Raw genomic sequence first — 26,553 nt, 5'->3', positions numbered from 1 at the left:
TCAGGAGAATTAGTGGGAAATGACTTCTGCCCTTTAACCAGTGACCTCGAGGACACAGCTGGCTTTTTCATTCTTCTCCTTCTCCAGGCAGATGTGGAAGAAGACAGAGCCCTGATTTCTTTGTAGGGTACCTTCATTTGAGTTACTATCCATGTACGTCCCCTCTGCACCCTGCGTATTCCTGTTTTCCCAACGCACAGAATGCTGCTTCATAATTTAAATTACCTGTACTTGGCGTGCATCACCCACAACAACAGATCTACCCACACATCTGCTTCCTCACTTGGTTCTGAATTTCCTTCGTTTTTCCCCTTTGTAGATACACAGCCACAGACAGGACTTATAATACTTACCTATTTTATTTTCACATGAAAAGCATCTGTATAACATAAACTATACAGTTCCTTGCTAATATTTATGAATATTATGAGATTCATTTTTAAATTAACATTTCCCCAGTGTACACATATATAGATATAAATAGCATTGCTTTTGGCACCAGCAAATATGTGCACAAACAGCACACATGTCTGGAGAGACTGTGGTCATCACTGACAACCAGAAGGAAAGGGCCCTGAGGGATTTTCAATGTGACAGCGGAAAACACACACACACACACACACACACACACACACAACCAACACATAGGCTGGAACAAGCTGATCTGATAAGATTGGGAGAATAACTAACTAGGTAAGCCACATTCAATTGAGAAGATCTTTGAGTTCTTAAATAGGAAAAAGTCATGATAAAAATGGCATTTCAGGACTAGAGACATGGGTCAGTGGCTAAAATCAGTTGCTGTTCTTCCTAGACAGGAGTTCAGTTCCCAGCACCCACATAGGGGAGCCTGTAACTCTGCCTCCAAAGGATCAATACCCTCCTATGGCCACAGTGGGATTACACCCACCCATACAGATAATTACAAAGACAATCTTTCTTTAAGTGTTTCAAGAATACCAATGTACTCACTGGCTGTGTAGGGAACACACTGCCAAGCATCCAAGGCAGAGAGTGCACTAACCAGGAAGTTTTAGCAGTCCGAAGTTTTGTTAATGTGTCGGTTCACATGTTAGTGCCTGAGTTTTGTTAATGTTTCGGTTCACATGTTAGTGTCTATGCCTCATTTTACCGCTGGGTTACATGAAATGATGTATGTTAACATCTCCATGGACGCCACTAAGAGAAACACCACCAAGACCAGTCCCGTTATAACTTAGTCCTTGGCTCTCTGGTGGAGGGATGTGTGCAGCATTTTGAGGAGCAATAGTTTCCCACGGTGTCTGGGAAGCTCAACAGGTCAACAGGGCCATTCAGACAGCAATGTAGATGGACTTTCAGATTTAATTAGGGTTAAACCAAATTAAAGCAAGAGCATTTTTGTTGTTGTTGTTGTTTTGTTTTTTGAGGCAGGGTTTCTCTGTGTAACAGCTCTGGCTGTCCTGGAACTCACTCTGCAGCCTACCTGCTTCTTTCTCCCAAGTGCTGGGATTAAAAGCGAGTGCCATCACCACCAGCATTTTCTTTCTGAACACCTGGCTCACTCCACACTCTGCACTGTCACTAAGAAAGGTTTGCTTCTTAGAGAACATCTGTGATGAAGACTGAAACAAAATGAAAGAAAACAGGTAGATCATTTCTGACTAAAAAGTGTGCAGGAAGGCAACTGAAAAGCAAATTTGTAACCAAATAAAGCATCACCTCTCCAACAAGACCCTTCGAGAAGGAGATTGCAAGAAACTATCAACAGAGTATCCCAGCGCCCAGGGCAGTAGAAGGGGAGCCTAAAGTGCTCTGCTTTGGGGAACTGCCTTAAGGTCACAGAACTAGGAAATCTTAGCACAACCTTTCTCTAGTTTACAAACGAAGGACTAAGGTCCAGGTGAGGCAAGGCTTGCTCAGAACTACTTACAATAGATGTGAGGGTTTGGTTTTATTCCCAGAAAAAGACTCTAAACAGGAAACTGCATTGTGAGAACTGTTCTCAGCAGATTAAAGAGCCACCCTCTAAAGGGAAATCAGCAGGGTGCTCTGAGATAGGGCGCTTGCCTAGCATGCAAGAGGTTCTAAATCCAGCCCTCAGCACCTCGCTAAATATGCACCTGTATAAGTAAACAAGTAAAACGTCCAAATACAGAAAGATAAACAATGGTGTGACATAAGCAAATATTAAAAATAAAATCACAAAACATGGGAAGCCCCAACTCACAAACCAACGGACAACTGGGGTAGAGACATGGGAGCAGAGCTAGCTCGGCGGTAAAGTGTTAGGTTCAGCCCTCAGCACCTCAGTAAATATGCACACAAAGAAGTAACTCAGATGTCCAGCTACAGAAAGGCAAACACTGACGTAATACAGGTACAAGCTCAGTGATGGTGGCACAAGCCTTCAATTGCCGCACTCTGGAGAAAGAGACCGGTGGATCTCTAGCTTGAGGCCAGCCTGGTCTACAGAGAGAGTTCCAGGACAGCCAGGGCTACATAGAGAAACTCTGTCTCGAAACAAAACAAAACACAACACTTGAAGAGTAGGGGCAATCTATGGAGAGCAATTTGGTAGCATCCACAAAAACTGTAAACCGCCCAGTAGTCCTCCCGACACCATACTCCATAAGCACTTACACACCTGTGAAAGGCTGGGCACACCTCACTCCGTACCATGGTTTGTAACAGAAGACTAAGAACGCCTCAACAATTGCCACGGGAGGACTAACTAAACCGTGACACATCCACCCAGGCAATACCGTGCAGCTGTCACTAGAAAATGAAGAACAGTTTATGTATGGATAGAAGAGGAGGCTCTAAGAACAGGCTCCCTAAAAGGGCAAGGTGTGAAATACAACGCGCTAATATAAACATGCTTCAAAGTACAAGAACAGGCAGATGTGGGACACAGCTGTAATCCCGGCACTTGGGCGGCAGAGGCAGCAGGGTCAAGTGCTCAAGGTCATTTTTAGCCACACAGCAAGTTCCAGGCTAGCCTGGACTCGAAGACCAAAGCAAACCTTGAAGACAGATTGAAAGGCTGGGTCTAAAAACGTAAAAGGAGCAGCACCAGTTGCAGTGCTGTTTTTCCTGTTCCTCTTCAGCATCTACTCGGTGTCAGGTTTCTGCAGTGAGGGCCTGGAGAGATGGCTCAGTGGTTAAGACTTGCTGCACAACCATGGTAACTGGGGGTTGGTTCCAGCACCCTTGAAACGGGCAGACGGTCCCACACAAGGCTGTAACCCCAGTTCTGGCCAAGGGTTGGGGAAGAGAGGGAGATCACTGAGGTTGGCCGGGTTCCAACCCAGCTGAGAAAATGAGAGCTCCAGGTTCTGGGAGCGACCCTGCCTCGGCGGAGTAGGTGACGAGGGAGAGAGGGGACACAGAATGCTTGCTTCCACACACGGTCAAGCAATTTTTTCTTTAAAATAAGCAAGCAAGCAAGCAAGCAAGCAAGCAAACAAACAAACCTCTTGTGATAAGAAAGCATGGCCTGAGAAAAACAGCCATGAAGAATGAAAAGGGGGCCAGACACGGCGGCATGCACCTACAATCCCAGGACTACTACTTCAAGACGGGAGGGGCACACAGAAGAATGCTTGGTTTCAGCAGGGGGTCACATTTAACCTTAAATTCTAAGCTACCTCTTTCGAAATGTACTCATTTATGTGACATATACACGTTAATAAGCTTCCATTTTCCCCCCATTAATCTATTTTTTTGTTCCAATGAATCTAATTTAAGACCTCTGAGAAGGTAAAAGAATAATAGTTTCCCTTCCCCATACTTCTTAAAAAGTGGTCAGCTGCGCTGGGTGGGCGCAGTGGCACACACCTATAATCCTAGTACTTGGGGAGGCAGGGGCAGCAGGATCTCTGTGAATTTGAGACCAGCCTAATCTATAAATTGAGTCCAATATAGCCAAGGCTATACAGAGAAACTCTGTCTTGAGGAAAAAAAAAAAAAGAGTAGTCAACTGAAAACATTAAGTTGCATGTATAGCTCACTATACTTTTATTAGCATTAAGCACCCAAGTCCACCTAGCCTGGTCTGGATCCAGGCACACAAGTCTACCAAGAGAGTTGAAATACACTTGTTTGACAGAATGTCTGTCCTCGTGTTGAGATGGGACCTCACTATGTTGTCCAGGCTGGCCACAAACTCCTGGACTCAAGCAACACTCTTGCCTCGGGCTTTCTGAGCAGCTGGAACTGTAGTCAGTATTTCACCAGACCAGCATGGCAATCTTGAAGGCAAAGCCTAGTTAATAGGAAGCCGCCTCCAGGGAACGGCAACAAAAGAGAAACTGTAAAGGAATTAATTACAGGCAAGGGAAAAAAACTCTTTTTCTTTTTTATTGGATCTCTAAAAATATTACTATATAGACATATTCTGTTACATTTCAACCTTAAAAAGAAATCCTTCCCTGGTCTGGCAAGATGGCACACAGCAAGTGAAAGTGTCTGCTGTACCAACCTGACGCCCTGAGTCTGGTCCTCAGACCCCATGGTGGACAGAGAACCAACTCCCAAAAGCTGTCACCTAACCTCCATATGCACGAGGGAGCACTAGCCTGCCCACATAGCTGCCCTAATAAATGAAATAAAAAAGACTTAAAGCCTTATGTGAGTCCACATCTCCCTATCTCTGCCTTACTTCTCGCCTTCTGCTCCCCTCGGGCTTATTCAATGGAGTTTTATTACAGTTGTGTCCGCAGATTCCATCCTCTGTTTACACACCCCCGTGAGGTTTTCAGCCTTGCTGATCCACCCAAGACTACTCTTACTGTTAACACAGTAATCTTAACACTCTTACTATAATTTTAACTCTTTTACTGTAATTTTAACACTCTTATTGGAGTAATTTCCATATTGCCGAGCCCTAGCTAATTTCTGTCCTGATCCTGCTTGATTTTTAAGTAGCACTTGAAAAGATAATTACTCCTTCACCATCAAAATACAGTCCTGCACCCCTCTGGGTCGTGGTCTGATGGCATATATGAACAGTTGCGCAAACTGCACTGGGGAGGCAGACTGCACTTGGGAGGCAGAGACAAGTGGATCTCTGAGTTCAAGGTAAGCCTGGTCTATATAGTGAGGCTTTCTTTTCTCCCTCTCAAGAAAAGGCCTAATGATGCCTGTGATTATGTAAATACAGCTTTATAGTGTTCACAGATCAGCAAAGTCTTCTAGTGACCCATTTCTTAGAATCGCCATAATTGCTATGACCCCTCCCCCCTCTCTCTGTTGAGACAGGGTTTCTCTGTGTAACCTTGACTGGCCTGGACTCGCTTAGTAGACCAGGCTGGCCTCGAACTCACAGTGATCCACCTGCCTCTGCCTCCCAAGAGCTGGGATTAAAGGCGTGCACCACCGCCACCCGGCAACATCGCATTCTCTTAATTTTACTTGAAATGTTAAAAGCCAAAGCCAGGACAGTCCCTGAGAGGCTTTGATCAGGTGCAGCTGCAGTCCCACTTTATTATACTCTAAAGCAAGCAAGAGTTTACCGAAGCCTACATGGCAGGCATGTTACAGTTGACAGGTGTAAGCTTTTGGGGTCAGGTTGTTAAGGGCAACTGCCCACTGTTTCAGCAGTTTCTCCAGGTCATGTTTGCAGGCAGCAAGTGAAGTCATGCTTGGCAATAAACAGGCAGCATCGGCAGTGCTTTAGGTAAAGCCAGATATTTGCTCTTTTCTGCCGTGTCCCACTTTACTACATCTGGCGCTTTTTTTTTCTTTCTTAATACCTATTTACTGTCTAGTTTTATGTCAACTTGACACAAGGCAGAGTCATCAGAGAGGAAGAAGCCTTAACCAAGAAAATGCTTCCTTAAGGTCAGGCTATAGGGCATTTTCTTAATTGGTGATTGATGGGGCAAAGCCCAGCCCATCATGAGCCCGTGCCATCCCGGGGCTGGTGGTCCTGGGCTCCATAACAAAGCAGCCTGAGCAAGCCGCTGGGAGCAAGCCAGTAAGCAGCACCCCTCCATGGCTTCTGCATCAGCTCCTGGCTCCAGGTTCCATCCTGTCTGAGGTCCTGTCCTGACTGCCGCTGATGATGAACAGTGCTGCGGAAGTGTGAGCCTAATAGAGCCCTTCCTCCCCAAGCTGCTTTCTGGTCATGGTGTTTCATTGCAGCAGTAGAAAGCCTCACTAAGACAGCTACTTATCTAAACTCTCCAAGACTTTGCTAGGAAGAAGGTTCCTTTTCTACCCTCTCATCCTAGGTAAGCTCCTTAAATCCTACAGCTTTAAGTTGCATTTGTATGCAAATTCTTCTCAAAAGGTCATGGCTAGCCTATACTTCCCATAAGGACACAGCCAGATTTAAGGTCCTACTTGACAGACATCTCCAATTTAGTTTAGTCTCTAAAAATCAAATGGCTAGTCATGCAAGCCCAGAAGCAAGAGAGGGCTACTTTTGGTTTCCTCTTTATTAAATTATCAGGCAGACTCCACCAAAAAATACTTTGGACCCCTTTCTAAAAAATATGTAAATCCGTAAGTTTTATCCCCAAGCCAAGTATTAGACTGACAACTCTTAAAAGGTCAAGCAAAGTCTTCAACCTGAATCTAATTAGGTCAGCTGCTGGATAAAACATGTGTACACACACACACACACACACACACACACACACACCATTATTTCTATTATTCAAATGACAGTTGTTTTTTTTTTTTTTTAAGACAGGGTTTCTCTGTGTAGCCTTGGCAGGCCTGGACTCCCTTTGTAGACCAGACTGGCCTTGAACTCACAGTGATCCACCTGCCTCTGCCTCCCGAGTGATGGGATTACAGGCCCAGCTTCAAATGACAGTTCTAATACCTACAGTGTCCAAGCATGGTTATTTAGAATTATCTGTCCGTGGATATGCTCTAAAACTAAAACACAACGCACAGCCTGCTAGTGTTCTTCAGATGGAAGAACCACAGAGGAGGAGAATGGGGAAGTCAGGAATAAGAGAACAACAGGAAGAGACTTTCATCATTCTGACTGCATCAGGGGCCCCAGGTCTGATCACTGCAGCCAGTTATCATGCTGGGAGTGAAACTGGCCCATCCCAAGAGGCCTGGCGCAGCTCCCAGAAGGGCAGCTATCCATCCAATCCTGGTACCTGGGGCGCACAGTTATGTCTGCGTGTGCATTATCTGCTGGCTTTGGCATTATCTTTTCTGTAAGTTCTAATTCTGCTGTGGGCAAGGTGACAGATTCAGAGTGTCTCTCCAGTCTTGGCCAAAAACTGCAAATAAATTCACTTTCCCATGGCTGTATACATTATGCTGTTTTCTCTTACTGTGAGCGAGTAGACCAGAGCCAGGCTCAATGGAACGTTGGTAACATGGCCAGATTGCTGTGATTCTTATCCTTATTGTCCACCCTTCGGGAGTTCTTGGCTGGGACAAAGGAAAACACAGCTGCCTCGTACACACAGAGGATAATTCAGGGACAAGCAGATTCCTATCACAGATCTCAAATGTTTGTTTCGGATTGCAGACAGACAAAAATCCCATTCATTTCTGGTACAAAGTGACCCGTTTAAGGAGAAACCAAGAGTTGGAGGTACAGAGTAGCAGTCAAGACATGTACAACATAAACAAGACCCTATGCTTGTAACCGAGGCGGCCAACTGCAGGATGAAGAAAATGTGATTGGCAATGGAATTGGCTCAGCCACAAAGAACAAAGTTATGTTGTTTGCAGGAAGATGGATGCAACTGGAGATGATCAAAGAAGTGAATTAAGACAAATATTGCACACTTTCTGTAATTGTAAGTCTTATGTAGATACAAAAATCATGTATATGTATATGGTATCAAAGCAAAAGTAACCCCTACCTCCACGTTTAGAGACAGGGTTTCACTGTGTAGCCCTGGCTGGCCTGGAACTCACTCTGTAGACCGGGCTGGCCTCAACTCACAGAGATCCGCCTGCCTCCAGAGGGCTAGTGCTGAAATTAAAGGCGTGTGCCACCATAACTGGTCCTTTGACATTGCAAAATGATGCCGTCTACAAAAAGTTTTGGTCAAAACCAGCACAAATTAAAAAAAAAAAAATCACATACACACACACACAAATCACATAATGTTTGAAGTTGACAACTTTGTGTTAGGCTGCACGCATAGTTATCCTGTGGTGTACAAAGCCCACAGGCTGGCCATTCCTGGTCGAGGGACACAGGAGACAATGGGAAGAGGGAGAGAGGAGGAAGGAAGGACAGAATTACGCAGGGCAATGTGCTCAACATGCAATATATACTCGTACAAAACCTGAAAATACTTTTGAGTTCAAACCCCACTACCAAACAAAAGTGCCAAGAGTCCTGTTAGGAATGCAGATTTAAGTGGGTGCTGCCTCCATTGGTAAATCTCTGGTGATTTAGTCAGCCCTCTCTACTCAGAGACACCCCATGAAATGAAGATTTCCTTTGTAAATATAAATGTCTTACAAAATTCAGTTTTCAGACCTTCTTTTGTAGCTGTAGGTTCTCAAAATAATCAACTTAAAACAATCTTTACGTCCAAAGGGCAGATTTGGCATGACGTATTCTGACCCCTAAAGTCATGGGGTCCTGAACCCCATCGTTTTCCTATAGACACTGTGTCATTTTCTTCTGTGTACTTGTTACTTGGTGTGTACTAGTCTGTAGTGGGGGCGAGGTGGACTCTTGCTGTCCTGGAGAGGCCTCAGTTTTCAACAGGAACAGCGTTCTTGGTTTTCAACTGACCCTTTGGCTATTTTCTTTCGTGGTGTACAACATGATATTCTGGCACGCTTATGCAGTCTGCAGTGGCACCCCATTCTTGCTGGTGAATACCCGGCCAAGTTCCCTGGGAAGAGCATGTTGTGTAAACTCTCCTTGTACTCAGGGTTCCTCTCTTTCTTTTTTTAAAAGATTTATTTATTTATTTATTTATTTATTTTACAGCATTCTGCCTGCGTACTCAGGGTTCCTCTCTTTCTTTTTTTAAAAGATTTATTTATTTATTTATTTATTTATTTTACAGCATTCTGCCTGCATATGCACTGCACGCCAGAAGAGGGCACCAGATCACATTATAGATGGTTGTGAGCCACCATGTGGTTGCTGGGAATTGAACTTGGGACCTTTGGAAGACAGGTGGTGCTCCTTAACCTCTAAGCCATCTGTCCAGCCTGAGTTCCTCTATTTCTACCTAAAACTTTTTCACAATTAATGAAAAGTTTAATCTAAATCGTAGGTATTTACCATAGAAAGGCATGTCCACAGGAAAACCTAGAGATGAGTGTTGGCAGCAGCTCCAGTCACACACAGCCACATGAAAAAGTATTTAGTATCTTTGGTCTTTAGTGAAGTATTAAAAACACAATGAGACACCTTAGCACACCTATTTGAATGCCTAGGAGAAAACCAACTCACAGTACAGAGAAGATGCAAAGCAAAGAGAGCCCTTGTGCATCCTGCTCTGATGATGAAAAATGGTACAGGCCCTCTGGAAGACATTCATGTTTGCCGAAGTTAAACATGCTCTTACCACAAGACTCAGCAATCCAGCTGAAGGCATTTACCCCCGAGAAATAACACTTCATGGTAAAAAGAAGACGCTCTGCATAAATGTTTATACAAGCTCTCTTCATACATTTCCCAAAACTCCAACTTCAAATGTCTTTCAACAGCTGAATGGATAGACTGTGGTCTGGCTATAGGGCGGAACACAGAGGACAGATTCCTAAGGGCTGAAGAGATGGCTCAGTGGCGAAGACTTTGTGTTGCTCTTCCAGAGAATCTGAGTTCGCTCTGCAACACCCCACTCGACAGCACAAAACCAACTGTAGCTCCAGCTCCAAGGCATCCAATGCCTTCTTCTGACCTCCAGAGCCACTGGGCATGCGTTTCATGCACAGACATACATGCAGGTAAAACACCCAGATATATAAAACAACAATAAAAAAGTAAAAAAAAAATTGATTTATAACACATGCATTACACTGAATGAAAGCAGCCCATCTCAACTGGTGCGCACTGTAGTCCCTGTGTACACAAAGTGAACAACAGTGATAGAGGACGTATCAGCGATGCCGAGGATCAGAGGCATGCACAGCTCTAGCTAGACAAAGAGAGCATGAGAGAGCTGTGGTGAAATGAATCTGTACTATTGGAAATCACGTATCAAATTTTGTAGAATGGTACAAGAGGAAAAGAAAGTCCATTTGCTGTATGGTAATTTTGAAGGCTTTTAAAAGCCACAGTGTATGCTGTAGGATCTCACTGATATTACATTCTAGAAAAGGTAACAGAAAACAGGTCAAAGGGTGTCAGGGGTCAGGGGGTGAGGGAACGGGATGACCTCAGAGAGGCACAAGGTACTCTCGGGAGGTAAGGGAGCTATTCTGTTCTTGATTGCTGCAGTGATTACGTGACCGCAGGTGTCAGAATCCAAGCACATACAAAGTTAGACACAATCTCAGCAAGAAAAATCACACTTCTGGAATCAAGAAGATAATCGTTTAGAATTTGTTAAACATTTATTTATTTTTATTGTATGTGTGTATTTGCCTGCATGCATACGTGTGCGCCATGTGTGTGCCTGGTGCCCATGGAGCCCAGAAAGTAGTTCTAGATCCCTGGGACTGGAGTTATAAGTAGTTGTGAGCCAACATGCGGGTCCTGGGAATCCAACCCGGGAACTCTGGAAGAGCAGCAAGCCCTCTTAACCGCCTCTCCAGCCCCAAAGGGCATTTTGCTCTGTTTTGTGGAAGTTTTGTTTTGTTTTGTTTTTTGGGTTTTTGTTTTGTTTTGTTTTGTTTTGAGCCCAAACCTGGATGACAGCTGCACACAAAGTATATTTAAAGTATGTGTATGTGTGGCTCAGGCAGAGGATAGTGATGCGCCTGAGGATACCCTGGGCTACAGAATGAGATCCTTTTTCTAAAAGAAAGCAATTAGGAAGTTTTACCCAGCCCACTCTCAAGATATCTTTCTGTTTCTGCCTCCCACGTAGCCGGACTACAGGCCAAAGCCACCAAGCCTGCCCAAAATCCCTATACAGTGCATGTGAAGAGACGTACCTTCTCTTCCACGCAAGGTTCATGGTAATGTCTCTACAACAAAGGACAGTATTATTAAAATTCTACACAAATGTTTTAAATTTGAAAATTATTATCTGTATCATGTGTCTTAGTCAGGGTTTCTATTGCTGCAAGGAAACACCATGACCAAAAAGCAAGTTAGGGAGGAAAGGGTTTATTTAGCCTACACTTCCAGATCACCGTCCATCATTAGAGGAGGTCAGGACAGGAACTCAAGCAGCGCAGGAACCTGGAGGCAGGAGCTGATGCAGAGGCCATGGAGGGGTGCTGCTCACTGGCTCGCTCAGCCTGCTTTCCCATAGGACCCAGGACCAGCAGCCCAGGATGGCACCACCCACAGTAGGCTAGACCCTCCCCCATCAATCACTAACAGAGAAAATGCCCTCCAGCTGGATCTCATGGAGGCATTTCCTCAGCTGAGGTTCCTTCCTCAATGATGTTCCTAGCTTGAGTCGACATGCAAAGCCAGCCAGGACAATATGTATGTGGGTACGTGGGTCTGCGGGTCTGCGGGTCTGTGGGTATTGTGCATGGAAGTCAGAAGGCAGCTTGGTGGAGCCAGTTCTTTCCTTCCACCTTTACGTGGGTTCCGAGGATAGAACTCAGGCCATTGGACTTGTATGGCAAGTGCTTTCATCACTGAGCCATTTTGAGAAATAATGCAACTCGTACTCACGGGAGCCACTAGAACAGCGGTTCTCAGCCTTCCTAACGCTGGACCCTTCAACACATACAGTCCCTCAGGTTGTGCTGACCCCCCAGCCACAAAGTGATTCCATTGCTGCTTCCTAGCTGTAAACTTGCTGCTGTTACGAATCGTGATGTAACTATCTGATATGCAGGCTGGTCTTAGGTGATAAGCCTGTCTGATGAAAGGTGGACAGCCTTGTACACAAATGACTACACATGATACATATAATATAAAAATGCTTAAGCCAGGCATGGTGGGGCATGCCTTTAAGTCCAGTAGTAAAGATGCAGGCAGGTGGATCTGTGTGAGTTTGAGGGCTACAAAATAACATTGTCTCAAAAGACAGACAGACAGACAGACAGACAGACAGACACACACACACACACACACACACGCACTTTAATGACATCTAACCACATGAAAGTTATTAGGTAGAGCTAATTATGATAAACAATTAAATGGCTCACATCAGTGTACACCCGTCTCTTCATTTGTGATTTGCGTATCAGTTAACTCATTCAATCTCTGCGACAATCTGTTTAGGATACACTGTCTTTTGTCAATAAAGAAGTCAACATCACTGGGTGGCTAAAGCTAAACTTCAAAAAAGGCTGAGATTGACCCAGAAAGAGTTCGTTTTTAGTAATAGGAAACACGCGAAGCCCTGATCAACAGCGACGCACTACACGCATCACGGAGTACATAGTCAGAACGCTGTATGAGTTCCCTTGCAGGTAAGAGCTCGGACTCGGTCTGCGGTATAGAAATGGCACAAGAGGACAGACTGAAGGGATGGGTACTGAGTAAAGATGGCTCCTTGCACTGCTGAGGGCTCTGCTTGTCAAGTGCTGCTCTGAACATGTTCTCATCTGCCATTTGTCGTAGGCTCATTTTCCAGAAGGGGAAAAGGGTGCACATCCAGGAAACACCGTAACAATTTCCCCAGAATAAATGTGAGAGTCAATGACGTATCGCTCACAGTCACATTCAGCACTGAAGAATTATTTGCAGTACAGGCCAATCTGTAAGGATAATGTGGTCACAGCCAGCCACACGAGTATATCAGGTATCTATGTCTGCCAAATGAAGCCTTTTTCTATATAAATAATCATTTTAATGTCCCTTCCCTAGTATTCACGGAAGTAAACATCGTTAAACATGATCTCTTACAACAATTTTCCTATATTTATGTCTCTCCCTAAAAACAAACATGCCAACTTGACAAATAGTCTCAGGGATTTCACAGGACTGATTCCTGCCTGCTATCCCCACGATGACTCAACTTTGACTCCAACTCCTAGTTTCCCACTTACTTTTTCTTTAAAAGAAGGGGGTGTGGGGTGTGGTCCTTGCTATGCTAAAAAGCTGTTCTTAAAATCTTGGGCTCAAATGGTCCCCTTCTGCCTCCTACGTCACTGGGGCCACAGCTCTCTGGCCACACTGCATTCCTGGCCACATCCCACTCTCGACCAGGCACTAATTACAAAGACTTTCTCTTGCTCATTCAAAGCACTGTTCTATTCGGGAGGCAGAGGCAGGCGGATCTCTGAGTTCAAGGCCAGCCTGGTCTACAAAGTGAGTCCAAGGCAGCCAGGACTACAAGAGGAAACCCTGTCTCGAAAAATCAAAAGAAACAAAACAAAGTGCGAAGAAGAAGAAGAAGAAGAAGAAGAAGAAGAAGAAGAGGAAGAGGAAGAGGAAGAGGAAGAGGAAGAGGAAGAGGAAGAGGAAGAAGAGAAAGAAAGAAAGAAAGAAAGAAAGAAAGAAAGAAAGAAAGAAAGGGGGAGAAAAAAAGAAACAAAGTGCTGTCCTAAACTCTGGGACTTAATTAAACTCCAATGAGACGGTGAGAAACTGAACACAAAGAACAGTATGAGCTGCTGTTGTGTTTCATTGTTTTGCTTTAATAAGCAGAGGCCCATAAATATCCTACTCTATAATTAATTAGTTCTAGATATCAGCCTTAACCATCTTGACCTCTTAATGGACAACAATTTTTCAGTTAGTCAGGACTATGTTTCATTACTGCAGGCAATTTTGTGCTTGCAAAGGAAAAGATGAATACTAAGTTACCACAAATGTCCAGGATGAGGGCTGCAGAGATGGTGCAGCAGGTAAGAGTGCCTCCTACAAAAGCATGAGGACCCGAGCTCAAATCCTCATCACTCACATAAACAGCTGGGCATGGCTACTAGTATGAGTGCCTGTTCCACCTGTCCCAAACACAGTGACAACAAAGACAGAGGGATCACAACAGCTTGTTCACTGCTGGCCTAGCTTCAGGCTCAGCGAGCGATGGGTACCCTGTCTCAAGGGACCAGGGCAGAGAGTGGTCCATCGGGATGCTGATGTCTTCCTCTGGTCTCTTCAAAAACACGTGTACATGCACCAGCCACAGGTGTACACACACACACACACACACACACACCTGAACACAAAGTATAACATGAAGTAAATTACAAGTGTTTGTTTGTTTGGAAAGTAAACCCAAGACAATGCTGCTAGCCAGGCATGGTACACACACACACACACACACACACACACACACAAATTCAGAGATGAGAAGGGCAAGAGGATAGAGAATATGAGATTAGCCTTGGGCGGGAGAGATGCTCAGAGGTTAAAGCCACTGACTACTCTTCCAGAAGTCCTGAGTTCAATTCCCAGCAACCACATAGTGGCTCACAACCATCTATAATGTGATCTGATGCCCTCTTCTGGCCTGTAGGTGTACATTCAGATAGAGCATTCACATACATAAAATAAATAAATAAATCTTGAGACAGAGACAGAGAGAGAGAGAGAGAAAGAGAGGGAGAGAGAGAGAGATATTAACCTCACCTACATAGTGAATTCTAGCCCCAATCTGGCCTACATATCAAGGCTCTGCCTCAAACAAGCAAGCAAACAAAATGGAAAGAAGAAAAAAATACTGCTGATGGTTCTCATTTAAAACTGTTTGTTTTATGAAAAATAACTTTAATAAAATATTACATAAATATATAAACCTAAATAAACATTATCTTTTCAATGCAAATAATTTAACTAGAATGCAAAGTAAGAGTAGATTTTTTTTTGTGGAGAGGGCGGTGTTTCAAGACAGGGTTTCTCTGTGTAACAGCCCTGGCTGTCCTGGACTCACCTTGTAGACCAAGCTGGCCTCGAATAAGACTAGATTTTGAAGAACATCTATTACCTATCTTTGCTATGCTGCAATTTATGATGAGCAATGATTCCTTGGTCTCGGGCTGATTCCTGGCGCATGGCTCCTAAAACTGTTGGGCTCTGAGTGTGTTCCTCCATGATAAACACATGAACACAGGGGAGCCCTACTAGGGGCAGAAGGGCACTCCTGGGCAGCTTCAGGATGGGAGCTGGTAGCCAGAAGGCTGGCTCGTTCAGCCCTATTTCCTATCCCCGGGGAGGGGAAAGGCACTAATGGTTGAGCTGATCACTGATGATTACTTCATCAGCCATGCCTCTGTGAAACCCGCAGAGGCAGGGTTCAACGGCACTGGGCTGCTGAACACCTGAGAGACACTGAGAGGATGACAAACCCTAAGGCAGCATGGGAGCACTGCACCCTTTCCTTAAGGAGCTCCTCTGCCCCGCCTGCTCCCAAGCTGTGTCCTTTACGTTAAGGAGTAAGGGCCGGCGAGATGCCTCAGCTGGTTAAGGCACTTTGCCACCAAGCCTAATGACCTGAGTTCAATCCCTGGACCCACATTGTGGAAGGGTGTCCTCTGATCTCTACAATACCTATGTATACTCAAGTGTGCACACTCACATGTGTATACGCACATGCGCACGCACGCACCTGTTAAATAGTAAGTAGAACATTCCCGGAACCCTGTGAGTTCCTGCACACATGATCAAATCTGAGCAGGAGGTGTGGGCCACACAGAAGCCATGTGGGGGGAACGTGGGGGTTACTGCAGTGAAGGGCAGGGGCCAGGCCAGGGGTACCGAAGCTTTATCCTACTGCAGTTAGTGTCACACTTGTACCAGATTGTAAGACACCTAGCTGGTGCTGGAGACTTGGCCAGTATGGGATGGTGTGAACTATACTGTTGAATCTAGGAAATAAAATAGGTTTTTTGGTTGATTTTCTTCTAATGTAAATTCCACTATAAGCCCATGGAATCACTCCTGTCTCTAAAACACTGTATGTTTTTACTTATAAACTGTCTCTTTTCCACACACAGCGGTGCTCATTTGCAATCTCTGAACTTGGGACGTAGAGAAAGGAGGATCCAGAGTTCGGGCATCCTTATTTACATGCAGAATTTAAGGCTAGCCTGGGCTACAATGGGATTATGTCTTTTTGTGTGTGTGTGTGTGTGTGGTGGTGGGTAGGGTCTGGGTCCAACAACAAACCATCCAATTAAAAATGAGCAAAAAGGGGCTGGAGAGATGGCTCAGCAAGTAAGAGCACTGTCTGCTCTTCCAGAGGTCCCGAGTTCAATTCCCAGCAACCACATGGTGACTCACAACCATCTATAATGAGATCTGTTGCCCCCTTCGGGCCTGCAGGCATACATTCAGGCAGAGCACTGTATACATAATAATAAATAAATAAATTTTTAAAAATGGGCAAAAGGCTTAAAAGACAAATGTTCATCATGAGTCAGGAAAATGTACATCAAAACCACAGTGAGACCCTATATCCACTAGACTGTTTACCAGCAAATCACAAAATAAATGTAGAAAAGAACTGGAATTCAGATGCACCACTGGTGAGATTGCAAAATGATGGGAATTTCCAAAATGGAAATTTCTCAAATGTGGAACACTGTATTACCTCCTCCTCCTTTTTATGTCTCCTTTGTGAAAAGTGCACTTGTGCATAATGTTGCCAAGGCTCACTCACGTTGTGGCATACTCCACGGTTGCCTTTCTTTTCAAAAGTGGAGTGACATTCCATTACAGGCACAGCCCCCAGTTTCTGAAGTCCAACACCTCTTCTGGTCTCTGTGGGCACTGCATGAACATGCTGCACATATATAAACGGAGGCAAATACTCACGGACATAAAATAAAAAGAAACAAGTCTTTAAAAAAAGAAAGAAAGAAAGAAGGAAAGAAACCCAATGTTGACAAGAGAATTAATATGTGATAGGCTCTAACCCTCTCAAACATTGATTGGCATAGAAGAGGGTGAGCAAGAGAATAATACACTAAAATATTAAGAAAGGAAACTGATCTCAAAATTTGTCAAGATTTCAGTGTGAAAGGCAACAGGCCAGAGAGGAGACACCAACTTCAAGAACAGAAAGCTAGCGAGCCACAGAGTGGAAAACAAGCCCAGATCTGGTAACTCCTTGTCTGACGGTCTTCCTACCCAATGCTGCAGAAATAAATGTGGATATGTGGATATGCTTAATGATGAGCAAAGTACGTGGTGTGGGGCTGCACATTTGTAGTCCCAGGCAGAGAGGGGCCGGGCCAGAGGCAGGAGGATCACTGTTAAGGTCAAGGCCCGCCAGGGGACACAGTGAGACTTCTCCTCAAAAGCAAACAAAAGGCACAGTAATACACATGTACTATATACATATTCACATATGTGGAAAAGAAACGAATACAGGCTTAACCAAATGAAATAAAATCCAGATTCCTGAGGTCAGAATATTTAGCTAACTTCTTAGAGTAGACTCTGAGATTTCCCACAGTAACATTCAAGATTCTGCCATCCAGTCTCTTAAGCAATAAATAAACAGCACTTCATCTTAACATGGAATACATAGTACTGTAGCGCTGACTTTAATCTGAGCCTAAAGAAAACGGGTAGTCAGAAAGAGACTATTAATGGAAAGATTGTTTTTCTACAGAGCATGAAATGAAAACCTCTAGGCTAAAAGAATGATGGGAGCCGTGCCAAAGCATTGACGTCTGAATTGCTTCTTCAAATGCTGGTCCAATAGGGAATGCACACTCCACAAAGCCTGTAAGATTAATTGTAATGAAGCCAGCGGTGTTGACGATAAAACGACTAAAGGAGATCAAGGGATGCCCTCTATTAGGGAGACCATCGTGCGCAGCACCTAGATTGAACGTGTCTTCCTATTTGCCTCATCCATTTCTCGCTCGGGCTGTGTTTTTGTTGTTCTGTTTTGATTTTGAGGCATGCTATGGCTGGCTTTGTATTTACTATGGGTAACTTAGCTTCTGAGTTTCCTGCCTCCACTTTCAGTGCTGGATTTACATGCCTAGCTATCCACCTATTTTATTCTGAACCTTCCAAAGGAAGTTACGGTCAACACTCTACCCCAAAACATCTTTATAATATTGTCCCTTAAAACTATAAGATGATTACCACAAATTCAAATTAGCAATACTTTCTTCATATAGTCTAATGTATGAGCCATGCCACTGTTTCCGTGGGCCTGGTTACCTCTCCCCAGATCATTCTGGCTTTCATCCATTTTCTACTAAGAGTTGCTGTGTGGTTTTCTGCTTTATACGCATGAGCACAGCTCTTGCCCAAGCAGAATTCGCTCTCTTCTTGGGCATGGCTACCTTCAATTTTAAGAATAGCTGTGTGCTCTCTTTGGTTCCAGAGACGCTGCTTACAGTTAGCAAAAATAGCCTTTCCCAACAGCCATCCAGGTCCCCTCACCTTTTAGAAGTCTTGTTCCCAGCAGACACCCACAGACTGCAAGGCAGAGAGAGACACAGCCCTTCACAGTTCTTCGCACAATATGACTCTCAGGTAACTACAAATGTCCCACTTTCTACAGTGCTTTTTACGAACCCAACAACTGGCAGCTCCAAGTGCCTGATGCCAGCATTTAATAGACATTACCGTGAGGGGCGCTGTGCGCTGAGAGCCTGGCATCTATTCTTACTTATTCCTCAGCATCCCGGCGAGGTAAACAGGGTTAGCTCTCCAACTTCACTGAGGCCAGCAGAGAGCAAACTTTAGTAAGTGGCAGTGGTGGGTATTTTTTTTTTCCATCCAAAAGGTGCTGCACTATTTTTTTCAGTGTGTGTGTGTGTGTGTGTGTGTGTGTGTGTGTGTGTGTGTTGCACTTTCAGGATTTGACTCTTTTCCTCCACTGTGGATGGAATGGATCTCAGGTCATCACCAGTCTTGCAGAGTCAGCACTTTTACCTACTGAGCCATCTGCTCCTAACCACTCTGCTTGAGACACTGCACTAAAGGATCACACCTGTAATCTTAGGACTTAGGCTGAGACAGGATGGCTGTGATTTTGAGGCCAATCGAGGCTACCTCTGCAGCCTTATCTTAAAAATAAAAAGTTTAAATTTTATTTTATTTTGTTTAAAAAGTATTTTCATTTGTATGGGTGTCTTCCTTGCATGACTATACATGCCTGGTACCCAGGGAGGTCAGAAGATGTTGGGCCCTCTGGAAATACAATTACAGACAGCTGCAAGCCTCCACTTGGGTGATGGGAATTGAATCTGGGTTCTCTGGGAGAGCAGCCAGTGCTCTTAACCCCTGAGCCATTTCTCCAGCCCCACAAGTTTCGATTTCAAATAGCAAAACTCATTTTGAACTTACTAGTTTTAGCTCAAGAAATACCTATTTTTTTAAACTGAGTTGACACACCTCTATATGTAATAGCATTTAATTTCCCAATGCCAGATCACTAATTATATTGAAGTTAATCACTTTTCACAGTTCTCCAGTCCACTGCTGCTTTTTGGCTTTTAAATTCTCCCTTCTACCTGCAAATACCCAGGACAGCCTGTTCTGAAAGCATTGCTTCTTTACAGGAGCATGGGTGGGCATGCCCCCCCCCCACACACACACACAAAGAAATGTAAGCTTAAAAACATAAAGCCTCTTTAAGCTGGAACACCAGTTATCAGTCTTGGGTTCTTCAAACACCTGAGAACTTTTTTTTTTAGTAAGTATAGTTCAACAAATCTTCCAGTTTACTGACGTGTATGCAACATGAAATTCAAGCATCTTAAAATCAAGACAATCTGAAGAGCAATCTAATTCATTGCTTAGGCATCTATATATTTTAAACACACAGACACAAGCACTGAGACGAACATTCTAAAATTAGTAAAATAAAAATCACTGACAACATAATTTCTGCTATTAACAATTACATGTGATTAGAACTTTGTGCATCCCATGCACTTGCCATGTACTCATTAACCTTGTCCACACAAGGGAAGTAACCTCCTTGTACGACAGGACACACTCAGGTCCAGAGGGATTTACCCAGCTCCCTGTTAAGAAGTGATGGAGCTGGGCATTGGGACAGACCTCATCTGAACGTCTGCCACCAGTGTCAGCAGCCAGTGCCACAGCTAACTGCCACTACACTGGGCTGCTGACATTTCTTTCAATTGAGAACCAGACAATAAACAGTACATTGTTTTAATTATAGTCCCTCTTAAAAACATAATGAATCATTACAACGAAGCATAAAAAGATAGAAAACAAGACATTGATGTTAACTAGTTATAAAGTTAATATCTGGTTGACAGCAAATAGTGAATTATAGTGTTTATCTTTCATACAATGCTCAGCTTAAAGTACTCTCTACACCAAGAGACTTTTAAGCAGAATAATGAAGAGAACCTAGGGTTTAATCTTATTGATCCCAGATTTTCAGGCATTTAAAGCATCTTTATTCACAAGCTGTAGTTAGTCAAGTTAACCTACAGTACAAAAACTACCAACAGTTATCAAGCTCAGCACATAAGTTGTAGCTCAGCAATAGAGTATGTGCTGAGAAAAAAAGAAACTTAGACAAACTGGCCAAGCTTACAATATATTACAAGTTATAAAACTCAATACTTGGGGGCTGGAAAGACGGCTCATTAGTTAAGAGCATGTGTTGCTCTTGTTAAGGGCCTGGGTTCAGTCCCCAGCAACCACATGGTGGCTCATAACCATCTATAATGTGACCTCTTTTGGCCTCTGCAGGCACCAGGTAGGTACATACACGGTACACAAATATACATGCAGACAAAAACCCATACACATAAAATTAAAATATATAAATCTTAAAGAAGAAGAAGAAGAAACAAATACTCCAGAGCAAAGACACCATACATATAATAACAATACACAGATATGCAAAGGGCTCAAATTTCAAATTTTCTAAGTTAATAATGCATATATTAAAAAGCAAAAGTCAGTGCGCAAACTATAAATACAAGTAACATATCTCAAAGGGAAACAAGACCCCCTCAAGTTAAAATACAAACACTTGTAAACACTTATTGCTTCCACTTAGTACAACCATCTTCCCTTCAGCAGGACATAATACCACAATCAGTTTTCCTTTAGAAACTAAATATTCCCCCCTTAATCTGTGTGGTATGAGGCCATGTTTTCCTTTCCCCTAGTCCATGGTGAAAAAGAAACTCAAGCCTGGCCACAAAAAGCTTTCCATCACTCTGGCGGCAGAGGGGCTCTAGGATGGATAAAGGCACAAGCTGGCATTGCTGGCCAATGAGGTACTACACAGAAATGTGCTAGGTGTGCAGAGGACAAGACGATCTCTTCTGTGGTTTCTACAGTTGGTTGCAGGGTGCAAATCTACTGCTAGGCTTTCCAAAAAATGTGAGTTTCAATTATTTTCCTATTAGTATTCCCAATTACATCCCCCAAAGGGAAATGATTTCTGCAGGCAGGGGAACAGGTCAATTGTATCTCTCTCTCTCTCTCTCTCTCTCTCTCTCTCTCTCTCTCTCTCTCTCTCTGTGTGTGTGTGTGTGTGTGTGTGTACATTTTTTTTTTTTTTGAGATTTGGTGTCACTCTATAGCAACTGTTGGCCTGGAACTCACTATGTAGACGAAAACACTGTAGAACTCAAAAGACATCTGCCTGCCTCTGCTTCTGGAATGCTCAGATAAGAGGCCCAGCCTAGTGTTATGTTTTGTAATGTTTCCATTTTTTAACAGACCACACTGTTTTTATAATAAGAAACAAAAACATTCAAAGATAATGCTCTGGCTTCTCAAACATTTGGTGTTTTAAAAAATTAACATTTTTTTCTCATGATTTACTAAAGTAGACTGAACTAAAGGAAGCTATTTCTATTCTGAGACAGGGGAATGGTATGGTAAACCCTTAAAAAAGTTTTTAAAAATATTTATTTATTATTATGCATATAATGGTCTGTCTGCATGCATACCTCCAGGCCAGAAGAGGGCATCAGATCATATTACTGATGGTTGTGAGCCACCATGTGGTTGCTGGGATTTGAACTCAGGACCTCTGGAAGAGCAGTCAGTGCTCTTACCTCTGAGCCATCTTTCCAGCCCCTAAAAAATTTTTCTTACACAAAAGGAAGTAGACCGCCCCCCCCCCAAAAAAGGAACTATACCAAATAACTCTTTGAGGGGAAATGGATAATTTGTAGCATGTGCTTTCAACATTGTAAAAACTGTTCAAGAGCTAAAACTACCTTCAAACTTTAAAAGTGAAAAAAATTACATATAAGAAAGGCTTTACTGGCCAGCCTAGAGGCACATATTTATAATCCCAGCACTCAGGAGGCTGAGGCAAAGACTGCCACTAAGTATTAGGCTGTGGGGGTGGAGAGTGGAACTTCATTAATTAATTTTATGACAAAAAGGTCCTGCCTAAGCCAGGCGTGGTGGCACATGTCTTTAATCCCAGCACTTGGGAGGCAGAGGTAGGACGATCGCTGTGAGTTTGAGGCCAGCCTGTTCTACAAAGTGAGTTCAGGACAGCCAAGGCTACACAGAGAGACCTTGTCTCGAAAAACCAAAATAAAAAATAAAAAATAAAAATAAAAGGTAGCGCCTGGCGTGGTGGCTCAGGCCTTTAATCCCAGCACTCTGGAGGCAGAGGCAGGCAGATCTCTATGAGTTTGAGGCCAGGCTGGTCTATGAGAGTTCCAGGACAGCCAGGGCTATTACACAGAGAAATCCTGTCTTGAAAAACAAAACAAAACAAAACAAAAGCTCTGACGTAGTTCAGTTAAATATAACAGTTGCAGCTATTTCATGTGATTATGGGAGATATTATTAGGGTTTTTTTTCTTAAGTATAAGAAGACAAGTCTTAGAATGAACTCTTTGAGAGTATAAAAGCCTAAAAAGAGTGGCACATGCCTGCCATCTCAACTGTTAAGGAGCCCGAGGCAGGGTAGTTTGTGCCCAGGGGTTCAAGGGCAGCTTGGGCAACACCGTGAAACACTGTCTAGACAGACAGACAGAATATAGTAACTACTCCATGAGACCATAGGAAGACAGCAATAAAGACAGTGACTCTCTTGCTTTTGCCACCCTTAACTAGTTTCTATCACGCTCTCCAGGCACACAAGCCACTCCTGAATCTTCACTTTCTGCTGTTATTATTTTTAATGTTATGACCCTCTGGATGGATACTTGGGTCCAAGTATCCAGATATCCAAGAAAGTGATGACACTTTCTTGACACGAGTAGGTAGCCAGACTGATGATACCTTTTTTTTTTTTCCTTCCCCGAGGCAGGGTATCTCTGTGTTAGCCTTGGCTGTCCTTGAGTACCTTTGTAGACCAGGCTGGCCTCGAACTCACAGCGATCAGCCTGCCTCTGTTTCCCAAGTGCTGGGATTAAAAGCATTTACCACCATGCCTGGCTCGACCGATGATATCTTTAAGTGGAACAGAGAATCAGAGATTCTTGAGAAGTGGGGACAGAACCTGCTCAGGCCCGCAGGGTGGGCACACCTGTAATCACACTCACCGTTCAGTAGGGTGAGCCAGAAGGATTCCGACTTTAAGGTCAAACTGAGTGACAGGGGAGAAAACTTTCTCAGGAACACAAAACAAAAACACAAAGGCAATCCAAACGAAACAAAGTAGCTGGGGGTCAGAACACTTTCCCAGGTGAGCGGCATCCCAAACTCTTTAGGATGAGATTCTAAACAAGCATCACATGCTGTCCACACCAGAGAACACTCAGGATGGTCCTGCGGGCCAACTGTTTGTTTGTTTGTGTCTCATGACGCTGACAACTAGTAAAAGCCAAACTCCCCAACAGCTGTCAACTCCGGACTTGTTTCATCTCGTGCACAAACTCCTTACTGATGCTGCTATATCACCTCCACATCTGACCTTAATGGCTGCTTTAAGGTAAACAGAGGTCTATCAAGGGAGCCACCCCAAAAGTGGGATCAAAGCATCTATGTATAAACAAACAGGGGAGAAAATGGATCTTTCTGAAGCATCGCAGGACAGAAATTATTTACTCTTAGTTATAAAATATTTGCTCTATTTATATGTACAAATATTTACACTTCAAGCACCTTCAAGGGAACAGTAAAAATAAAGCAAAAAAAAAAAAAAAGATAAACCCTAAGATTAATAAAGGTGACAATTTACTATAAAACAGTCCGTCTTAAACTCTTCTTCCAGCACTCATGTATAATCAATAATACCTGGCTCATTCTCGAAACATCGTGTGGGTAGCCCCGAATGGAACAGGCGCAAACAGAAAGAGGGAGAAATGAGAACGCAGAGTCGCTGGTGAGGATAAAAACCGAACAGTCCGAGAAGTCTGCAGTTTGTTCTGCTCCTCTAAGAAACCAGTGCCTTTTCCCCTTTTCTCTAGTCTGCGATAAATGTATCTGTCTTTCTACCACAGCTGTAAACTCCTCCATACACTTTCGACCACATCCATGAAATCCAGGAGAGCCAGTGAGGGCTACCCCGGTGTCCTGGTGGCGGGTAGAGAGGATGCACTCGGAGGCTGGCACTACAAGTTCTCCCCGACAGGGATAAGGGATAGGGTGAAGGGAGCGAAGGACCCAGAGTCCTCTCAGCATACCACCGATAGCATCACCAAGGCAGCTGCCCCGGTGGACCTGAAAAGTGGCCGGATCTCGGAGCCAGACGAAAGGCTCGTCCCTAAAACCTACCCGTTTTCCCTCCCCTAAACCGCTGTCTCCGTACAGCGAGAAGAGTCCTCGCGCTCACCCGTCCGCGCTCCAGCCTCAGCAGCAACTTGGGGAAAGCCGCCCACCTCCGACAACCATAGAGACGCAGAAACCGTGGAGCCCAGCTGAGTCCACCGCCCACTCTCACGTGACTCCCTTAGCCGCTGGGCCTGTCGGGATCTTGGCGAAACGTAGCGGGGAGGAAACCAAAGAGAAAAAAAAAAAAGCATGGGGGCGGGTAAGCAGCCCCGCCCTTCCCCAGGACCCGCCCACGTTTCGGGTCCTGCCCCAGCTGAAGACTCCTCCCTCGCCTGGGGGCCCGCCCTGACCTCCGGCCCCGCCCACAGTAGGCCCCACCCACCCACCCACCCATCGCTGTTTACGCGGGAAAGCCGGCGGGTTTGCAGCATCCCTCGCCCATTCCTGGGCTGCTTTTGTTTCCCTGCTGTCAAAATGCACCTCTTCTGTGCCTCTTTCTATTTAAACCCTGCGCTCTGGTAAACTCAGAAGCCCAGAGGCTCACACTAGTTTTTGTTTTGTTTTATTTTAAACATATTCTATTTATTCTTTGACAATTTCATACAAGTATATGATGTGTCTTAATCCTACCCACCTCCAATTCTTCACTCTCACTCCTTTCCAGACGCTCCTCAACATGTCTCCCAACACTTGGAACTTACAGGCCAGTTACTTAAATATAATTATCTCTGTCCGTAATTATTAGGAAAGAACACACACACTACAGTAGCAACACAATAGCTTGTGTGCCTGGACTGCGTTACTTAAAGACATCCTGTTGCAAATTACGGAAAAGAGCAGGTAAGGGCTCTTGGTGGCAAGCCTGATAAACCCATATCTGAGTCCCAGGACACATATGGGGGAAGGAGAGAACTGACTGATGCAAGTTGTCTCCTGACCTTCAGATTCATGCTGTGGCACATACACACATCCGTCCACCCATCCACTCATCCATCCATCCGCGCATACATACGTACTTGAACTGAAAAGAGAGAGGGAGATAGGTAGGGAGTAAAAGTTTCCCCTGTGTATTATTAGGTGCTTAGTACACAATGCTCTTCTTGAGAAGCATGTCTGCTAGTTCTGATAATTGTAAAGCTCAAGTTGCATTATAAATGCCACAGGACACTTTGGAGGCTCATGGGACCACAATAAGTGTGGCTACATTAACTCTTTATTTGAACAAGGAAAAGAGAGAAACCGTCAATATCTAAGTTTTGAACAAAAAGCATTTAGCCAGGTGGGGTGGCATACAGGTGTCATCGCGGCACCTGAGAGACGGAGGCAGTAGGAGCAGGAGTCCAAAGCCACACTTAGTCACGTAATGAGTTTGAGGGCAGCCTGGGTAGTCTCCAGACCCTGTCTGTAAAAACCAAACCAAACAAATAACAACACATCAGGATCGAGCAAGGCAACGATTAAGTTAGGCATGCTAATATATGACTTTAAGCGCTGGGGAGACAGGGGCAGAAGGGTCAGGAGTTCAAGGTTGTCCTCAGCTGCACGCGTAGCAAGTTGTTCTCCAACCTCCATCCATATGCACACCATAGTATATGTGCCACCCCCTCATACACGCACACCGCCCTACATAATAATATGTAAATAAATGTATGAGAAATAGTCATCCACCCAGGCAGCTTTTTTTCCCCCTTCCCAAGCCAGTAGTCCCCACTTTGATGATCAAATGCACCACACATATCTGGGGGCAATTTCTGGGTTTATTTTTTGAGACAAGGTCTTTCTATATAGGCCAGAGTGCCCATGCTGTTTTTAATCTTCCTACCTCAGGATCCAACATGCAGGGATTATAGGCATGCACCACTATGCCTAACTCATTTTAAATAACACTGATTCCTGGATCATAAGGTACACTAATTGGACTAGAATGATACTCAGAAATCTGGATTTTT

At 44.1% G+C, this 26,553-nt stretch overlaps 1 protein-coding gene across 1 annotated transcript in view; it reads right to left on the bottom strand.

Annotated features, from left to right (window-relative positions):
* The window catches only part of MICU1 (mitochondrial calcium uptake 1), a 153,972-nt gene extending 129,149 nt beyond the window's left edge, over positions 1 to 24,823 (bottom strand). Inside the window, exon 1 of the mRNA XM_084753577.1 lies at positions 24,666 to 24,823. The gene's annotated coding sequence lies outside the window, so the exon portion shown is untranslated. The remainder of the gene's footprint in view (positions 1 to 24,665) is intronic.
* Positions 24,824 to 26,553: the final 1,730 nt, after the last annotated feature.

This window comes from Acomys minous (genome assembly GCF_964271855.1).
Source record: "Acomys minous genome assembly, chromosome: 13".
Lineage (NCBI taxonomy): Eukaryota > Metazoa > Chordata > Mammalia > Rodentia > Muridae > Acomys > Acomys minous.
This window is presented reverse-complemented; position numbering and strand designations above follow the sequence as displayed.